Source organism: Emydura macquarii, unplaced genomic scaffold, assembly GCF_026122565.2.
Source record: "Emydura macquarii macquarii isolate MOO-44397 ecotype Brisbane River unplaced genomic scaffold, CSIRO-AGI_Emac_v2 contig_1253, whole genome shotgun sequence".
NCBI classification, from domain to species: domain Eukaryota; kingdom Metazoa; phylum Chordata; order Testudines; family Chelidae; genus Emydura; species Emydura macquarii.
The window spans coordinates 72,143,820-72,159,920 of record NW_027131390.1 but is presented as its reverse complement, the minus strand read 5'-3'; the positions used below and the strand labels follow the sequence as shown (position 1 = coordinate 72,159,920).

Sequence of the window (16,101 nt, the reverse complement as noted above, 5' to 3'; positions counted from 1 at the left end):
GTAGAAGGCATCGAAGGGGGCTTCATTCTGCAACATATTTTTGGCGGTGCCTCTCAGGCACAATGCAGAGTCTGCTCTATTGATCAGCGGAGCAGCAGGGAAAATTAAACTTCATGCTGAAAAGTAACTACTGCTGCGGTGCAATATTTTGTTGAATGGGCTTTAGAATAATCCCAGCAGCTGTATGGCATTGTGTTCTGGCTTGTAAAATTACTTATTACAATGTTGGTGCACACCATAGGAAATAATAATAAATAATAATAATTAAACATTAAATCAGATGAAATTCAGGCTTGTTTGTTCTTGATAAGAATGCTGTTAATCCTGTGGAGAAGAAAGTGGGACGCCCATTTGGAAATAAAACACTAGTGGAGTTTATAGCATGCATAGAAAATATCTCTGGTTTTTTCCCCCATAATATACCAGGGACTGAGGCAGCAACAAAGCCGTTAAGTTTTTTTTCATTAAAATATTGATTGATGTGGAGTGTTATTGTGAACAATGAACACTAAGCATTGATATGATTCTCACCAAAATAAGACAGGCTAAGCATGCAATTTTCAAAGGATTCTTGGTCTCAAGGCACCAATATCATCTTATGTTTTGATATGAGGTCAATATTAAAGCAGGAAGTATGGGATTGCACAAAAAACCTGCCAGTCTGTGTGGGGAAGCTGCACATAGAAACTTCAATTTGTCTATAGTAGGTAGGTTCTGCTGCCTCCCATTCCAGCTGTCTTTATATCAAAGATATTCTGTGTATAGACAGTAATCTATTGATGCCAGGAAGCTAAGCTGTCTGATAGATTTCCATTAGCAAACTGATCTATCCATGGGTTATCACCGGCTCTAATTAAAGAAAGACGTGGACTACTGAGTCAGGGGTCCCTTCCACTGGTGACAATAGGGCAGCAGTCACCAAAATAGCTGCAAAGGAGAATGGATTCATTTGACTGATTGCATGATGTCTGAATTAATGGTCAGGAAATGAGCTATTATTGTATCCTTACTGACAGGCTGCTTCATAATGTTTTTGGTGTGCTGTCTGCTGTCTTACATGGACTTGCTTAGAAATACAAGGGACTGATATACACTGTTGTATACAATGGTATAATACAAATTCATCGCTAGGGCAGGAGAGATTTATGTTTTTTGGGTACAAAATTGCGTCTGCCCACATTCCAAATGAGCTCCATGTGTGTGTAGCTTGCTGGCATCCCCCCCAATTTTTCTAGTTTCTCTCTTTCGAAATTTGGTTAAAGGTTTCATCAGTTCACAAACAAACAGTAACAACTATTGCTAAAGCTAGACGTGTTGTGGCACAGACCTAAAATGACTGTGCTCTGAGTCTACCTGATGCCGAGCTGCGCCGGAGCAATACCCAACACAGCTGCAGTGGGGTGAGCAAAGGTGACCTGACACCCTCTTGATTTTAGGGCTAGATGGGGGTGAGTGAAGCTCCCATTTCAACTCAGAGCAGTCTCAGGAGCTGTCCTGGCAGCTGCTGATCACTGGGGTGCACAGGTAGTCTGGCCTCAGCTCCTTTTCCCCAGCCAAGCTCCCAGTGTCCTGAGCATCAATTGGAGTTCTACATAGCCTCTGGATTTCAGCAGCTGGCTAAGCCAGCTTGCCTTCTGCTTTGCACTTCTGGAGTGGCACCAAGCAGCTGGACCACAGTGGAGGACCTGGCTGACGATCCCTGGCCTGGGGACTAAGCTATCAGCTATGCATGTGCATGCAGGTAGCCAAAGAGATGAGATGTTTTTCCTGGATCTATTTTTACAGGGTTAAGTGTCTAATACATAATGAATGTTCAATACATTGAAATACAAATGCCTTGCAAGGAGCAGGATGTTAGTCAAACAAAAGCTGCTCTACCTTTTCAAATAGCCTTATTGTTTTATTGGCGATGCAGGTGGCAGAGACAAAGCAAAGCAATAAACGACATGAAACAGAGCACCAAAAACTTTGGCTTTTCAGTCTTTCTTGTCTCTCCTCCTTCCTGTGGTAGGGAAAAGCTCTATAGTGAAATTATTGTAACCTCTTTCCTAGCACCTCCGAGTGCAGACTAAGGCTGCCTGGAATACACCAATTCTATTATGTGAAAAATGTTGAGATGTTGTGTTGCATTTTGTTTTCATTCTGACTTGGAAAGAAAATTAGACCTTGTGAAAATTTTCACAAAAAACACAAGCCAAACAGATCCTGCCATAGCCTGGGAATTAGGGCATTCACCTCGGATTGAGGAAGCTCATGTTCAAGTCCCTATTCTGCCTGATTCAGAGCAGCGACTTGAAGCTGGGCTTCCTAAATGCCTGGCGAGTATCCCAACAATAAATCTACAGCTAACTGTGAGCTCTGTTCTTTGTATAGCTTCCAAACGTTGCCTGAGTTTGATCACGTTGAGTCAATCTTGTGGCCAGTCACAATGTGGTTAGGAAGCACAGACATAATGCTAGTCTCTCAAAGGGTGCTAGGGAGGGTGGGCCACTGTCTCATTTCCCTATAAATCAGCGATTGTAGCTAGTCTGAGAAGAGGGAATGGGGGTGACTGAGCTCCTGATCCAACATGCATTTTTCTGGTGCCCCTGGGGGGCTCGGTGGCAAGACCTGAACACTTCTGTGCTTCTCAGCTCTTTACAACATGGCCAGTGGCTTAAAGCTAGAGTGACCAGATAGCAAGTATGAAAAATCAGGACGGGGGTGGGGATAATAGACACCTATATAAGAAAAAGCCCCAAATATCAGGACATCTAGTCACCCTACTTAAAGCACAGTCTGGCCCTTAAATGCACACACACACACTATTATATATATATATATATATATATATATATACACACACACATGGGGTCCATTTCACTTAAGAGTGAAGAGATTTACAAACTGCATCAACAGAAGTTGACAAGGGGAACAATAATAAATTTACTCTTTTCTCCTATTGATAAAGACAGACAGTGTTCACAGTTTCTTCTTGTCACCAAAAATTACACTGTGTTTTTAAAGTGATATCACATATTATCCATCAACTGGTAAAAATGTTGTCACACTGCACTTGGAGGATGTGAGAAATCTAGCAGTTCCCAGGACTGGCATAAGCTCCTAAAGCTAGAAAAAGTTCCAGAGCTAAACCATAAGTTTACACTCACAAGTTGGAGCCTGCTTCAGAGCGAATCCATGCTGTCAAACAGGAATGAACTTCTGAGCTACACAATGCCCCCAGACTATATTAAATTCCAAAAACAAAATGAGCATTTCTAACTAATCTAGGCTCCCAAATTAGATTTAGGGCAGGGAAACTCTTCTGATAAGAGAGACTATGCTGCTAAAATAGAGTGAACCTGTCTGCTGAGTCAGGCATTTAGCCCCACCAGCAACAGGGTCTGGCCCATCAACCCCCTCCACCTGACTCAAAATGGAGTCTCACAGCTTGCTGTTGCAGCAATTTTTCTCAGCTCTAAAAGAAGTTCGTTCCTGTGTTTCCCTAAGGTAAATATATCTATCAGTTGTTTCTATCATTTCAAAATAAAGGCAAGGGGAAAGAGAAAAGCAAACCTTGAAGTTGGTTTCTACTTTGTTTTTTTTTTTCTTTAGGACTTAATAGAGAATGTTAATACTAATAGTGAACACCTACTTAACACTTTCACAATCCAGCTCTCTAGGCCTTATGTTCTTTCTCAAAGACCACTCTATTAAAAATGTCACAAAAAAGTTCACAATCTCTTTGAGCTGCTGCTTTGTGGAGGCATACTAGGCTACTTGCTTCCTAATAATATTTCACGTTGTCCCTCTGCTGTTAAAAACATCTGGAAAGTTAGAAGCAGAACTTATTTCTCACACATAAGAAGAAACTCCCTGAATACATATGTGTACAATCCAACACACTCCACTCAGGAAACGTCACTGCTCATTCAACAAAAGAAAGTTATAATTGATATCCTGTTTTCAGGAAGACAACCCTACCCTTTTAGATTTCAAATAATAACCTTTGTAAGTGGAAGTATTAAAACTGATATAGAAAAAGTACATTGAGGTACTTAATCATATCAAATGTCTGTATGAGCAAGATAACCTATATTACACTGTTAGCTGTCATTTCAACATTTTAAACCAGTGGATTACATAGAGAAAAGATAACGTTAAAAACACTAATGTAAATTTCACTGACTATATGCCAGATTTGGCTTTCTGGGTTATTTGTAAGCAGAAGAAAAATGTTATTTTAAAAAAGAGAGATTCATTCAAACTGCATCCACTAACCTTGGCACGCTTGAGCCCTCCTTTGCGTTCATTAAGAAGCCCTATATTTATGAGTTTATTTTTTAGTTACAGTCACTCTGGGATGAAACTTTTATCGATTTTTTTTTTTTTTTAAGGCCAGAAGGGACCATTATGACTATCTAGTGTCACCCTCTGTGTGATCTGTTTGATATATAACACAGACCAAAGAACTTCACTCAGTAACTCTGGTTTGAGTCTATATGGTGTGTTTGAGCTATATTATTTACTTGACATGGAATGTCTCTGTCTCAGAAATTATTATTTCTGCTGAAAATGTTAAAACAATTCTTTTTAGTGTTTATTTTTAAGTTATTGAATTACAAAAACAAAATAAAATGAATGAACGGCACCTCTTCAATGGTCTATCCTTATTTTTAAAGCATGTGCTTAATTTCCACATAGTTAAGTTTATGCATATGTTTCAATTCTTTGCTGGACTGAGATTTAGAAGTAAATGTGGTCTTTCACTGTAAATAAAATTTTGCTAGAAAGTAGGCCACAAGATGATTTAATGCCTTTACCTTTTGAAAGGAAAGATTGCAAAAGCCTGAATGATGGTTAAAAATGTTCTTCACCACGTTATTTCACTTGTCTGTGTCTCAGTTACTCCATCTATAAAATGGAGGTGAAAATATCGATATATCAGGGGCTAAATCTAGTAATGTTGAACTAATGCTTTCAGATCGAAGGTGATCTAGGATTTCAAATTATCGTCATCAAATTCACTGAAATAATCAGAGCAGAGAAAGGTATATGTATTTAAGCTATTACAAACCCTATATACCAAATGTAATGGCAAGTCTTGCATCCTGTCTCTGGCAGCTCCTGCTGCTTCAGAACAAGGTACAAAAACCTCCCATAATTAATTGAGTCAACTATTCAGTGCTGTACAAAGAGGGAAACAATTCCTTTGTGATCCTTGTGGATGGGTATCAGTTTATGCCTTGAAATCAGTAATTACCTGCACTTAATGGAATCTCAAAAATATTTACCTACTTTATTTATTTAGATTTCTGTAGACAGTGTTCTAGGTGCCTTTACCAGATGCTAAAATTATAGCCAAAAAAGTGTGTTAAAAAACATTAAGATTGCAAGGCCGATGTCTTGGTGAAGGTTGCCTGTGCAACCTTAATTCACCCCTTGTGTTTATGTATTATGACGCACCTTTTAATTGCATGATCACAGCCTATTTTTTTTCCACAGGACCCCAGCCTCTTTTTGTGCACAGGATGATCTGTGCTTTGGAGTTGAATCATGGTTATGTCTCCCTCTGCTCTTGTTCAACTCTCTATCCTATGCCTTCTATCTCCCTTCTCCTATGCTCCTGACTACCCTTCCCCCTCTGCTTCTCCCTGCCCTTCACCTCTTGCCCCTGGCATCTCCTCACACTCTGGTTCCTGCAAACTCCTTTCCCACTCTCCACCCATTTCTCATCCCACTGCATGTGAATCAGGTGTTTCCTCCTTCCCCTTCTCACTGCCTGGGCCACAGCAAGAGAGGTATTAGGAATGTAGGAGGAGAGACCATCTCCCTGCTCTCTCTTCTTGTGTCCAGTACCACAACAGCCCCTGAGAACACCAATTGCAGGGAAAATCCTGCTCAGCCCCTGCAGCCCTAATATGAAGCATGCTCAGTTGCTCTGTGGGATGATGGATGCACAGTCTTGTCAGCATGTAGCAGTTGTGAAGGGCTGGATCATGCTCATTGCGAATGAAATCTTTGGAGAATTTAGCTGCCAAATTCTTACAGCCCTCTACTAAGCATGTGCAAACTGAAGTGTGGGGTTTTTTAGATTTATAAATTTAGCCAACTTTGGGTAGATTTTCAAGGGGACAGAAAAAGCGTATCTCTGACACCAGGCTGTCTTCTCTGTCAAATTTAATTCAGAATGGAGGCCCAAGAGCTTCTCAACAAAAAAAAGCTGGAAGAAATTTTTTAACATGGGCAAAAGAATGCATCTGTCACTAACCTGACTTTCAGAAATGGCTGAAACATTTTAGCTGAAACTAATAATAATAACAAAATCAGCCTGAGGCAGACATTCAGCAAGGAAAATTTCAGCTCAAATTATTAAAGCTCAGCAAAGTTATAAGCAACCAAAACAAGGTAGAAAATGTCAGGCAACTTTAACTAAAGGCATTGTTACCGGTGCTAAAATAAATACAGAAATAAACTATTATATGATCCTGTGTATTCGAAACAGCACTGAAGCATAGTAAGTAACTAATAAGAGGGTTTCCACCACCCATTTTTTTAAAGTTTCCCTTCTAGTAAACTTTCTGTAAGAGCTCAGAGTCATTTAACAAATCAGGAAACGATTACTGAGAGGCTTCCTTTGTTTTTTGAGTGTAGTGTTGCTGAGAGTTCAGGACTCCTGAAAGGAGGAGATATTACATCTCAAGAACCAAAGCCACTAAAATTGTCTTAAGGAAATTAGATGTGTATGTGCACGTGTTCATACACTCACGCCATAGATGAGGAGTTGGTATCATTGTGATAAATTGGGCAGGCCTGACACAAATTGCATAGGTACATGATGTACTAATGTATCTGTGGCCACACCACTCGAACCTTATTACATGTTCTGGAACTGGGGCATGCTAAAATGTCTCCAAGCAAGAGATCAGTCTGCTGTAGGAGCATCTGACTTTCTTTTGACCTTCTCCACACTGCTGCCTGTGCCATCTCCATTTTGTTTGTGATGTGATCATTAGCTTTCTAACTCTCTTGCTGTCTCCCTGCTTCCTAACACCCTCACAGTCAAACAGACAAAGCCAATATATGCCACAATGTATATGCCAGCTCTTCTGGTGTGAATATCAGACTCCTGATGCTGACAAGTATTTGCATGAATTAGACGCTCCTCCCTAAGTGTGTATATGAAGTAAACCTGAACTTTCAAGAAAAAACAGATAAATGGGATGAGAAGCAGGGTTGAATCAAATCCTGAAATCTGCTTTAGTGAACGTGGTCACGAAGGCATTGTCCCATTATTCACTCAGCTCTACTTCATACTCATTAAATGTTAAAAACAGCTTTTAACATCAGTATTCACCACCAATCTGCTATTACAGCAAAGTGCTGTTTCACTAGTAATCTGCTATTAGAGCATAAGCATTATGTGGGTGGTTCTATGAAACATACCTACGTAGCAAAAAGCTACTTTTCAATGGAGAAACATTTAAAATATTCTTTCTGTGACTCTAATGTAAAAGATCCTGAAGAAATGAACATGTTTAAATGGCCAGTGTTAGAATGTGGCATTTGTTTTTCTATACACCTAAAGTAGGACATCTTTACATGTCATCCCCCTGGTGCTATCAATGGCTTCCAAGAAGTGAAACTTCACATACAGCTACGGTGTTCATAGATTTGATTGGTATTAGATAAAGGCCCAACAAGCGGCAAATTTCAGATCTGGATCCTGCATTTTGAACATCCCACTCCTCCTGCTGGCAAGGTGGTGCTCTGAGGTCTCTTGAGACACAGGATCTCCACAGTCCTCATGCGCACTCTGACTTGGTGTGGTTGGTTTCTGTTTCGTAGTTCCCTTAGTAATGGACCTACTGTTCTGGTGCTGACCTTCCATTCACTCCCACAACCCCTTTGTACATGTTCCCCTTTCTACAATACATTTCCTGCATACATTAAAGCAGCCTGGGGCTATTTTCCTTTGTGCACCTGCGGAGGCCTTGGGGGAACGCTGTGCAACCCACAGCCTTGTAGTCATGCATGTTCCTTCCCATTTTCTTAGGTGGCCAGGCACCTGACTCTCTCTGCCCCTGCTCCATGTTAGCACACCTTATCTGCTCAGCGGGTAAGCCCACCCAAAAGATGCTGCTTATGGAGCGGAGATGGGGCAAGGATATGGAGCATTCTGGGTTTGGTGAATTTTGTTCCCATTATTGTTTTCTGTGCTCTTCCTGGGTTTTCCTACTGCTGCACATTGTGCAGAGATGGAATGGAAGCACCCTATCACTGTTATAGAATATCCTGCCCCACTGATTTATGGAGCATCTTGGCTGTCGGTTCAGTGTAGAGTCACTTGCCTGTTCCTCACGCAGAAATAAGTGATGAACATTCAGGGAGAAGTGAATAAATATGAAGGCTTTGGGGAGTGAAAGGAATATTTTAATCATTACAGTACATGGGAATCTGCATCTTCCTGAGATGGCAGCTGTCCCGCTTATACCTTTTAAACAAAAGCCTATACATGTAGGAAAACGTCTCTGAGGCCGAGTAGCTGGTGTTTGGTGTGATTTTGTTTTTTATCAGGTTTTTATATGTGCTGATAGAGTGAGAAAGAGGTGATATGATTCCCTTTAGGTTACAGAGTAAATCAGTTTAAATCAGGATGTAGCATCATCCTGGCTTCTAAATCTTTATTTCCAACCAGCCCACTGCAAACGTTCTCCAACTAGACATCCTGGTTGCAGAGATGAAACATCCATGTTCTCACCAAGAAGGCATACAGTTTGCTCAAGCCCTCTTGAAACAATCTAGCTGAAGTATTACTAAGGCTAATGTTAGTAATGCTGGGATGTGAGTACCCCAGGTCCTATTCTTTCCTCCATCTCTTCAAGCAAGGAAGTACTTATTTTCTAGAATTCACGTGTCAAGAGTGTTCCCCCTCAAATCTTTTTGATTTGCCTGACATTGGTAAAGTAAATGGTAGTGTGCGGTACTTTATTTGGAAACAGCGGTAAGGTGTTAATGAGAACACCACATTATCTTGTACTCAGAGGAGCTGAGGTCAGAATTCTCAGCTGAAAGAAAAATGTCAGCCAAAACTGGAGCTGAGAATCATGTGGAGGCATTTTGCTCTAAAACTGCATAGCTCCTATTCAGATTTCAGGCAGGCAAAGTTAAAGGATGGCTCTAGTCCTGAAATACATTCGGGAAAGACGAACATACTGTGTTTCTGAGACTGTAAAGTAAGCTAATTGGAGGGCCAGGCCTGCAAAGTGCTGAGAGACTTCAATTCCCATTTGAAACCAATGCGAGTTGAGTGTGTTTAGCACCGTGAAGGATTAGCCTATTAATTTGTTCCTCCTGCCTGTAGTACACTTGCTGGGAGGATTGACTTGACAAGGGTAGAGATATATGACCATTAAATTGTTTGCAGATTTAACTTATCTGTCCATAATAAAAAATAATACCTGAAGTGCTATAAGTCTGCCAAACATTTTAAAGAAATACTTGTTTAAAGATCAAATATATCATGTAATCTCATAATGTCAGATTAGGACATAAAAATGCATAACATGACACAAAGCAGCACTCCAAGACATATTGTGTAAGAAATTTTACAAACAGTTTCTTCTGGACCTCTCACATGTTATCAGTTTGAATAGTGAGTATGATACTTTTCAAATTTCTCTTGGCAGCTGGAGACAAAACGAAGCAGCAAAAGTGTTACTAGAAATACTATCTTGAAATATTAACTTATGTTATTATTTAGAAATATATACCCAGAGATTTTGGTAAAAGCAAAGCAAAAAAACCAAAAAACCTCAACAATTCAGACTTTCTTGCTTTTCAAAGTCTATCTGATCCAAAGAAGTGTCAAATTTCAAAGATTGTGGTGCAACATATCATTAAAACTGATCAGTTGAGTTCTTAATTCAGTCTTTGAAAAGATGTAGCCCAAAATTCCAAATAAATATTTAAAAGTAAATGTTAAAAATTTAACATACAACCAGCACAAGGTTTAGAATGTTCCAAATGAGTATGTTTTGTATATTATTGTAGCACTTTTGAGTGTGAATAGCTTGTGTATTCCATGTTACCTTCCTGAACAGTACAGTATTTTCAGGGAGATAGATATTGTTTAGTTAGGTTTGTTTCCTATGATCTGCTTTAAATATAAAGCACTTTAAAAGCAGCTTTTGTAAAAAAAAAAAAAAAATAAATAAAACCAAAAGCAAGCAAAATAAAATCATGACAAAAAAATCAAGGTAAGAACGAAAAAGGAAAGGAACTGAAATTGAAATAAACAATGGTGATATTTAGTATAATGGTAATAAGGAAAACATTCTTTGACTTCCTTTAACTGCCAGCTAGTGGTAAAAAGAGAAAACAACTAAGCAAGTAATATCTAGTGTATCAGGCTAGTGAACATCTGTCAGAACTGATTTTCCTGTGACTTTCTTTTATATTTACACTTAATCATTTTTATGGCCTTATTCAATATAAACTGAAAGTATGTAAGATGATAAATGTCGTCTGTAACATTTTTGTGAATTGAAAATTAGCCAAATACAAATCTACAGAGGACTTCTTTTGCAGCATCAAGTAACTGCAATTGCCACAAGCAGAATAATAGACTAGGTGGATCAATGATGTGATCAGTTATGACAATGACTTTGGCCCCTATGTTCCCTGCCTTTACTTTTGGCAATATAAACATGAGCAAAACAAAGCTCCATGAGGATTGCGTGAAGAGAAAAGCTGACTACCTTGGATGCCCTATTCCATGCAGCCATCATCCTCCCCCTACAAAAATACGTGGCCAAAGGTCTGGATGGAAAACATGAGTGACGTTAAGCAGTGTCATCCCTTGCGGGACTGTGGAAGAACTAGTAAGTCTAGCAGAAAGTGCATGTTCCTTTAAGTGGCATTAGCTCCTATGTTCTGCCGGGTGGTCAGAGTGTGGTAGTGGAATGGCAGCCATTGATAGCGCAGCTCTTGGCCTCAACGCTCCACCATGGCTTGAGGGAGGGGAGCTAGAGGAAGAGTTGTGACTGGGAACTGTGGAGCATAGAGCCCGGTTTCTGCTTGCTTTTTGTTTTGTTTCTTGATTCACCCCTACGGGTCCTGGAAACCAGGAGCTGGGGTTTGGGGAGCAATGTGCAAGAGCTCTTCTGGAGTCACTGAATTAATTTGTTCTCCTCTGTGGGCTTTCGCACAGGGGCGTGGCCTAGAGGTAGGTGAACAGCACAAATCTACATAGCTTATGTTCAAGCCCAGTAGCCAAGCAGCAGGCCTTCACTGCTACCCTCTTCCACTCCCACCGTACAAGGCTAGCTATGGAAGTGCCTGCCACACCACAACAGGGCTGAGGGTTCTGTACCCAAACAATTAGCTCGCATTGTGTGTCTTAGACTTTACTTTCATTCCAGCATCAGCCCTTCTAAAAACAAACTGCTTTAGGCTACGGCCAACCTTCTCTTACACAGTATGGATGGCCTGGGCGCAGGATGGAGGCTATCAGCTCTGTGCACACACTTCTGTGCTCAGGTCCTAGGAGGCAGGGAGCTCATGCAGATAATCGCCCTGCCCTCTCTTGAGATGGCCTCCACAAATTCTAGTGCCCCTTCTCTTCCTGTGTGGGAAGAGAAGAGCCCAGACTAAGGCCCTTGTGTCATAAAGATCTGGACTTTGTGGAGTGTTGAAAGGCTTTGGAAGGGGATTCAGGGCGGCAGCTGTGTCCTTCTCACATAGCGTTGGGAAAGATTCCTGTCCCTGTTGCACAGCACTAGGACTTTCTTCTAGGTTCCAGTTTGAAGCTATTAGTTTGGACAGTCTTCTTAAGCCACGTGGATCCGTTCAGTCTTTCTGGGCCAGGTGCACCTATATTCCTTCTCCTTGGCCAATAGGCTGCTGGGGAGGAATTCATTCTACACCCTTTCTTGCTGTACTGAAAGAGGCAGGCACAGTGTATCTTTTAAGTACATATACACAGGGATGACCCTAAGTATTTTAATACTCAGGGTGGTAAATGTTTTCAGGGAATGGGAGTTGGTGGCTTGGGCAACACTCAGGATCTGATTAGGATTTTCTGATTTGGGCCCTGCTGAGCCATATAACCCTAGCTGGGATCTGCGCTGCAGACATGCCAGGGGCTGGATTTATCCTAGTTATTTAAAATACAAAGAGATCATGGAGAAGACTTGGCAAAAAACTAAATTCTATCCAGAAGGAACAAAAACATGTCTAGTTCCATATGGCTCCAGTCTCCTCTCTCAAATATGTTGACCCACATCCTGTTGATCTTACCTGCTAAGACTCCCACTGGTTTCAGTGTTCAATATGGATTTCAATGGGAGTTTTGTCAAAGCAAGATCTGTGAAGTTTAGCTCATTTACTTTTACAATGATTTATTTTGTATATACTGAGTCTTCCAGAATTAAGAAGTCCCTGCACTGTACAGCATACACAAAGATCATTTCACTTACCACTGAAATGCAGCAGCCTCAGAAATGAAAGTATAGTGCAGTGAATGGACATGTGACAGAACAGCTTCATTTAGTTCGCGACACCTGTAGTAATGCCCCTGCTTGCCCCTCCTTGCACACGCCCCTGGAGTCAGCATTACTTTACCTTTTAAATGTAATAACACTTTGATCATGCCTTTCTGTTGATAAGTGGCTGCTCCCTAACATCCCCCTTTTTGTCAGCACTACCTGTCAATTGACATGTATGTCAAAATATACATTATTCAACAGGTGACCCTGTTGCCAGCTATATGAGGCTGGGGAAGGGGTACACATCATATCACTCTCCCTTTCCATACAGCTCCCTTTTCTGCTTTCTGCATGATTAATGCACATTTGCTTCCCTCTACATATTGCAGAGAACAAAGGATGAATTATGCTGCTTCATTACATTAACTGGTAGAATGTCTTTCCATACCTATATACTCTAATCACGACCTGCTTGTGCTCGTGTTAGTAAATGAAGTAGGTATAAAGAGTAGATGTAGAATGATGGTATGTTCCATTACTATAACACACTAGAAACCCAAGGGCAGGATACAGACTATTTCTCATGCTACACAGTTACAGTTCTGTGGGGTTTCATGATTTCCATGTTGCTGTAGTGCCTGTCATACAGGAATCTGATCCCTTTATCTTGTGTGTTGATCATTAAAAGCTTTTTAATGAAACCAAGAGTTAGAAAGACAACTTTTCTGTGTGTGATGGAGAGCAAATATAAGTGACTGAAATATGCTGAACTGCTACACTTTGGTCACAGAGAACACACAAATGCTTTCAGATTCATGGGAAAATCTAAGTGGTAAGTCTCCATCTACAATTACTACTAAATAGAACAAGCCAATACAGCACCACCATATAACTCAAGCTTTGTGTCTAAAAATTACTGTTCTCTTCAATATATATGACATTGCTATTTGGAAACAGAAAGGAATAATAGATTCTGTTAAAAGAAAAAAAAACATAGCCATCCTGTCTGGATAGACATTTACTGCATTAATAATACCGTCAATTTATTGAGCACACACACGGCCCACCAGGAAGCAAGCTCTGAGTAGACAGCAGCAAAATGCTTAAACAGTACTCAGCAACACTATACAACAATCTAAAACTGGAGAGTGGAGAACACAAGGTACAGTGGATAAAATGTAGTTAACCAAAGTTGTACGTGGTCAAAACACTAGAACTATCAGTCCTATTTTGAGAAAATGCCCCAGGATCTTTGACCAGAATAGCAAGAAGTCCAGTATTTTTCTACCTTGTAAAGCAGTCGGATGCATATGTAGAAATAAAATCAATTAAATAAAAATGGACAATGATAAGAAGCCAAGAGCAATTTTAAAATGGACATATTGCTTGAAAAGAAGCTCACAATGTGGTTGTGGAATATGAAGCAGCAGACTGAGGTACAAAGCAGATGCAATTGTCAGAACCAAAGAAATATGCTACACAAGAGATTTTTCCAGTAAGGCCAGAAAGGAAGGAGTTGTAATAGCAACTCATTTCCTCAGAAACATGGTCTACCATGAGCACAACAGACCTATCCTTTGCTGTTTGCACTGACTTCCCATAGAATATTGAGGCAAGTTCAAGGTCTTGGTCCTTATCTTCAAGGCACTCAGTGGCCTTGGTCCAGGATATCAGAAAGAAGACCTACAGCTCAGGGATGAGGACTGTGGCCTACAGATCTGCTCCTCAGGCACAAAGAAACTTTGTACCATAAGACTAAAGCTCTTATGTGCTGGCTTTCTTGGGGGTTGGTGAAGTAACTACCACCACAAACCTCACCACCTTCCATTTCAAAGTGCAAGGTACGCTGCCCTGCATTCTCTAACATAAACACAGAGCATGTAAATTGAACAAAACCCTACCGAAACAAAACAAAACATTGCACACAATTTTCTCCCTGGGAAGAGGATCAGAGAAAAAACAAGCTACATGTAACAGCTGTCCATCATGTCATTTAGTGCTGTTCTAGACGGTATTCAGATAGCACCATGTACTGTCAATGATCAATCATACAGCATGGATAGCAAATAATGACTAGCAAACTTTGTTTGCTAATTCATATATTTGATCTTTTTGGCTACATTTGAACTAAATATGATTCAAGTAGCAGAATGGGATATCAAATGGAAGAATCCTTAGGCATATTCTCTTCACTTCACATGCCATTTATATCTCACTGCTGTTACTCTAAAATGTTGGTTCAAAATGTTCATTGAAATGAAAAAGATTTTTGTGCAACATCTGTGTTTTTGCATGCAGGATGAGTGTAAGACTTGCAAACAGCTCACAGAAATGGCCATGTCTGTCAACTCAAAGTAGAAAACATTGATGATGTTTGGTATTTGTGACAGGCAGAAAATATTGTTCTTGGTTCTGAAGAAAACGGTAATAGAATAGTCCTTTTCCTTCTGTAGAATTTGTCAGCATGATTAACCCTGGTGGTTATCCAGTCTTCGAGAAGAAGGATCTGATAAACTGAACTAACTCTTCATTATCAACTGCATGCTAGTCAAGGTACGAACCTGAATATTTAGAAATCTAACTTCCACGTGAAAACAGAGTAGTTCACGTTTATTTATTACTGTGGCAATTTTTTTTTGTTTTGCTCATGTCAGTGAACTAAATTAGTGCTGCAATTTTTGTGTTGCAGAGTACCGGGGAATATTTAAATTCAAACAAACTATTAATTGATTTTTTTTCTATTCATGAAAGCATTTGTAATATGTTTTAAAACCTTATTTTTCATTAATGTGTGGGCCTAAATTACCTGATTGTGAGCCTTTTATAGAACCAATTTATTTTAAGTTGTCATTCATCATCAATACCATGCTATTCTTCAGTAGTTCTTCTTTTGCTGAATACACAGCAGCAGTACTGCAAAAGAAGCAGTGGCATCAGCAGTATTATAACTCCAGCTCTCCTGTGGTTAATGTTCTAGGACCTTCAGAGACCATAGTAATAAGACCAGCGTGTAGCATTACATCTGGTTTGTGATTTTTTTTGCGCTTTTTGCTTTGTTTGAGATTGAGACATAGTTTTGGTCCATACCAATAGCCTCAGGGCTAGGGGATGAGCTTGCTGACATAGTGCATACATTAGGAAATTGCAGTTAAAAATAGCTTTGGTGGCTCATGAATGATGTAAATAGATGTAACCGTCCCTAGGCCTAGACAAGATATGCAGTGCTAGAAAGCTGCATTGTGTATGCAGCAATAGATGGGTTCTTCCAGAAAGATCAAACACCAGCAAACTTTCATTGAGCATCCAATTTCCTGGACAATTTTCCAAAGCCAAAACATTAATTATTTGTTTGACATGTGTTGTGGATAATGCTATTATTTAGGGTCTCTGGGATTTGAGGTTATGATCCTTTTTTTTTTTTTTTTAGCCCCTTCTTAAATTACGCACATGAAGTGAGTTAATTTACTATAAAGAATTCATTTTACTGGCACCATTAAGAGGTGCATCCACTATACTGTAATTAACCTTGTTACTGTAATATTCTTATTGTAAAGAAAGGGCCCCATTGTGCTAGGTCCTGTTTAAACACATACAAAGACATGATCCCTGCCCCGGAGAGCTGACAATGTAAGAA

At 40.0% G+C, this 16,101-nt stretch overlaps 1 long non-coding RNA gene across 1 annotated transcript in view; it reads left to right on the top strand.

Moving 5' to 3' along the window:
• The first annotated feature begins 3,404 nt into the window (after positions 1 to 3,404).
• LOC137154148 (uncharacterized) overlaps positions 3,405 to 16,101 on the top strand; it is a 28,242-nt gene continuing 15,545 nt past the window's right edge. The window contains exons 1-2 of the long non-coding RNA XR_010920111.1: positions 3,405 to 3,489; positions 14,921 to 15,020. This is a non-coding gene — a long non-coding RNA (uncharacterized lncRNA). The remainder of the gene's footprint in view (positions 3,490 to 14,920; positions 15,021 to 16,101) is intronic.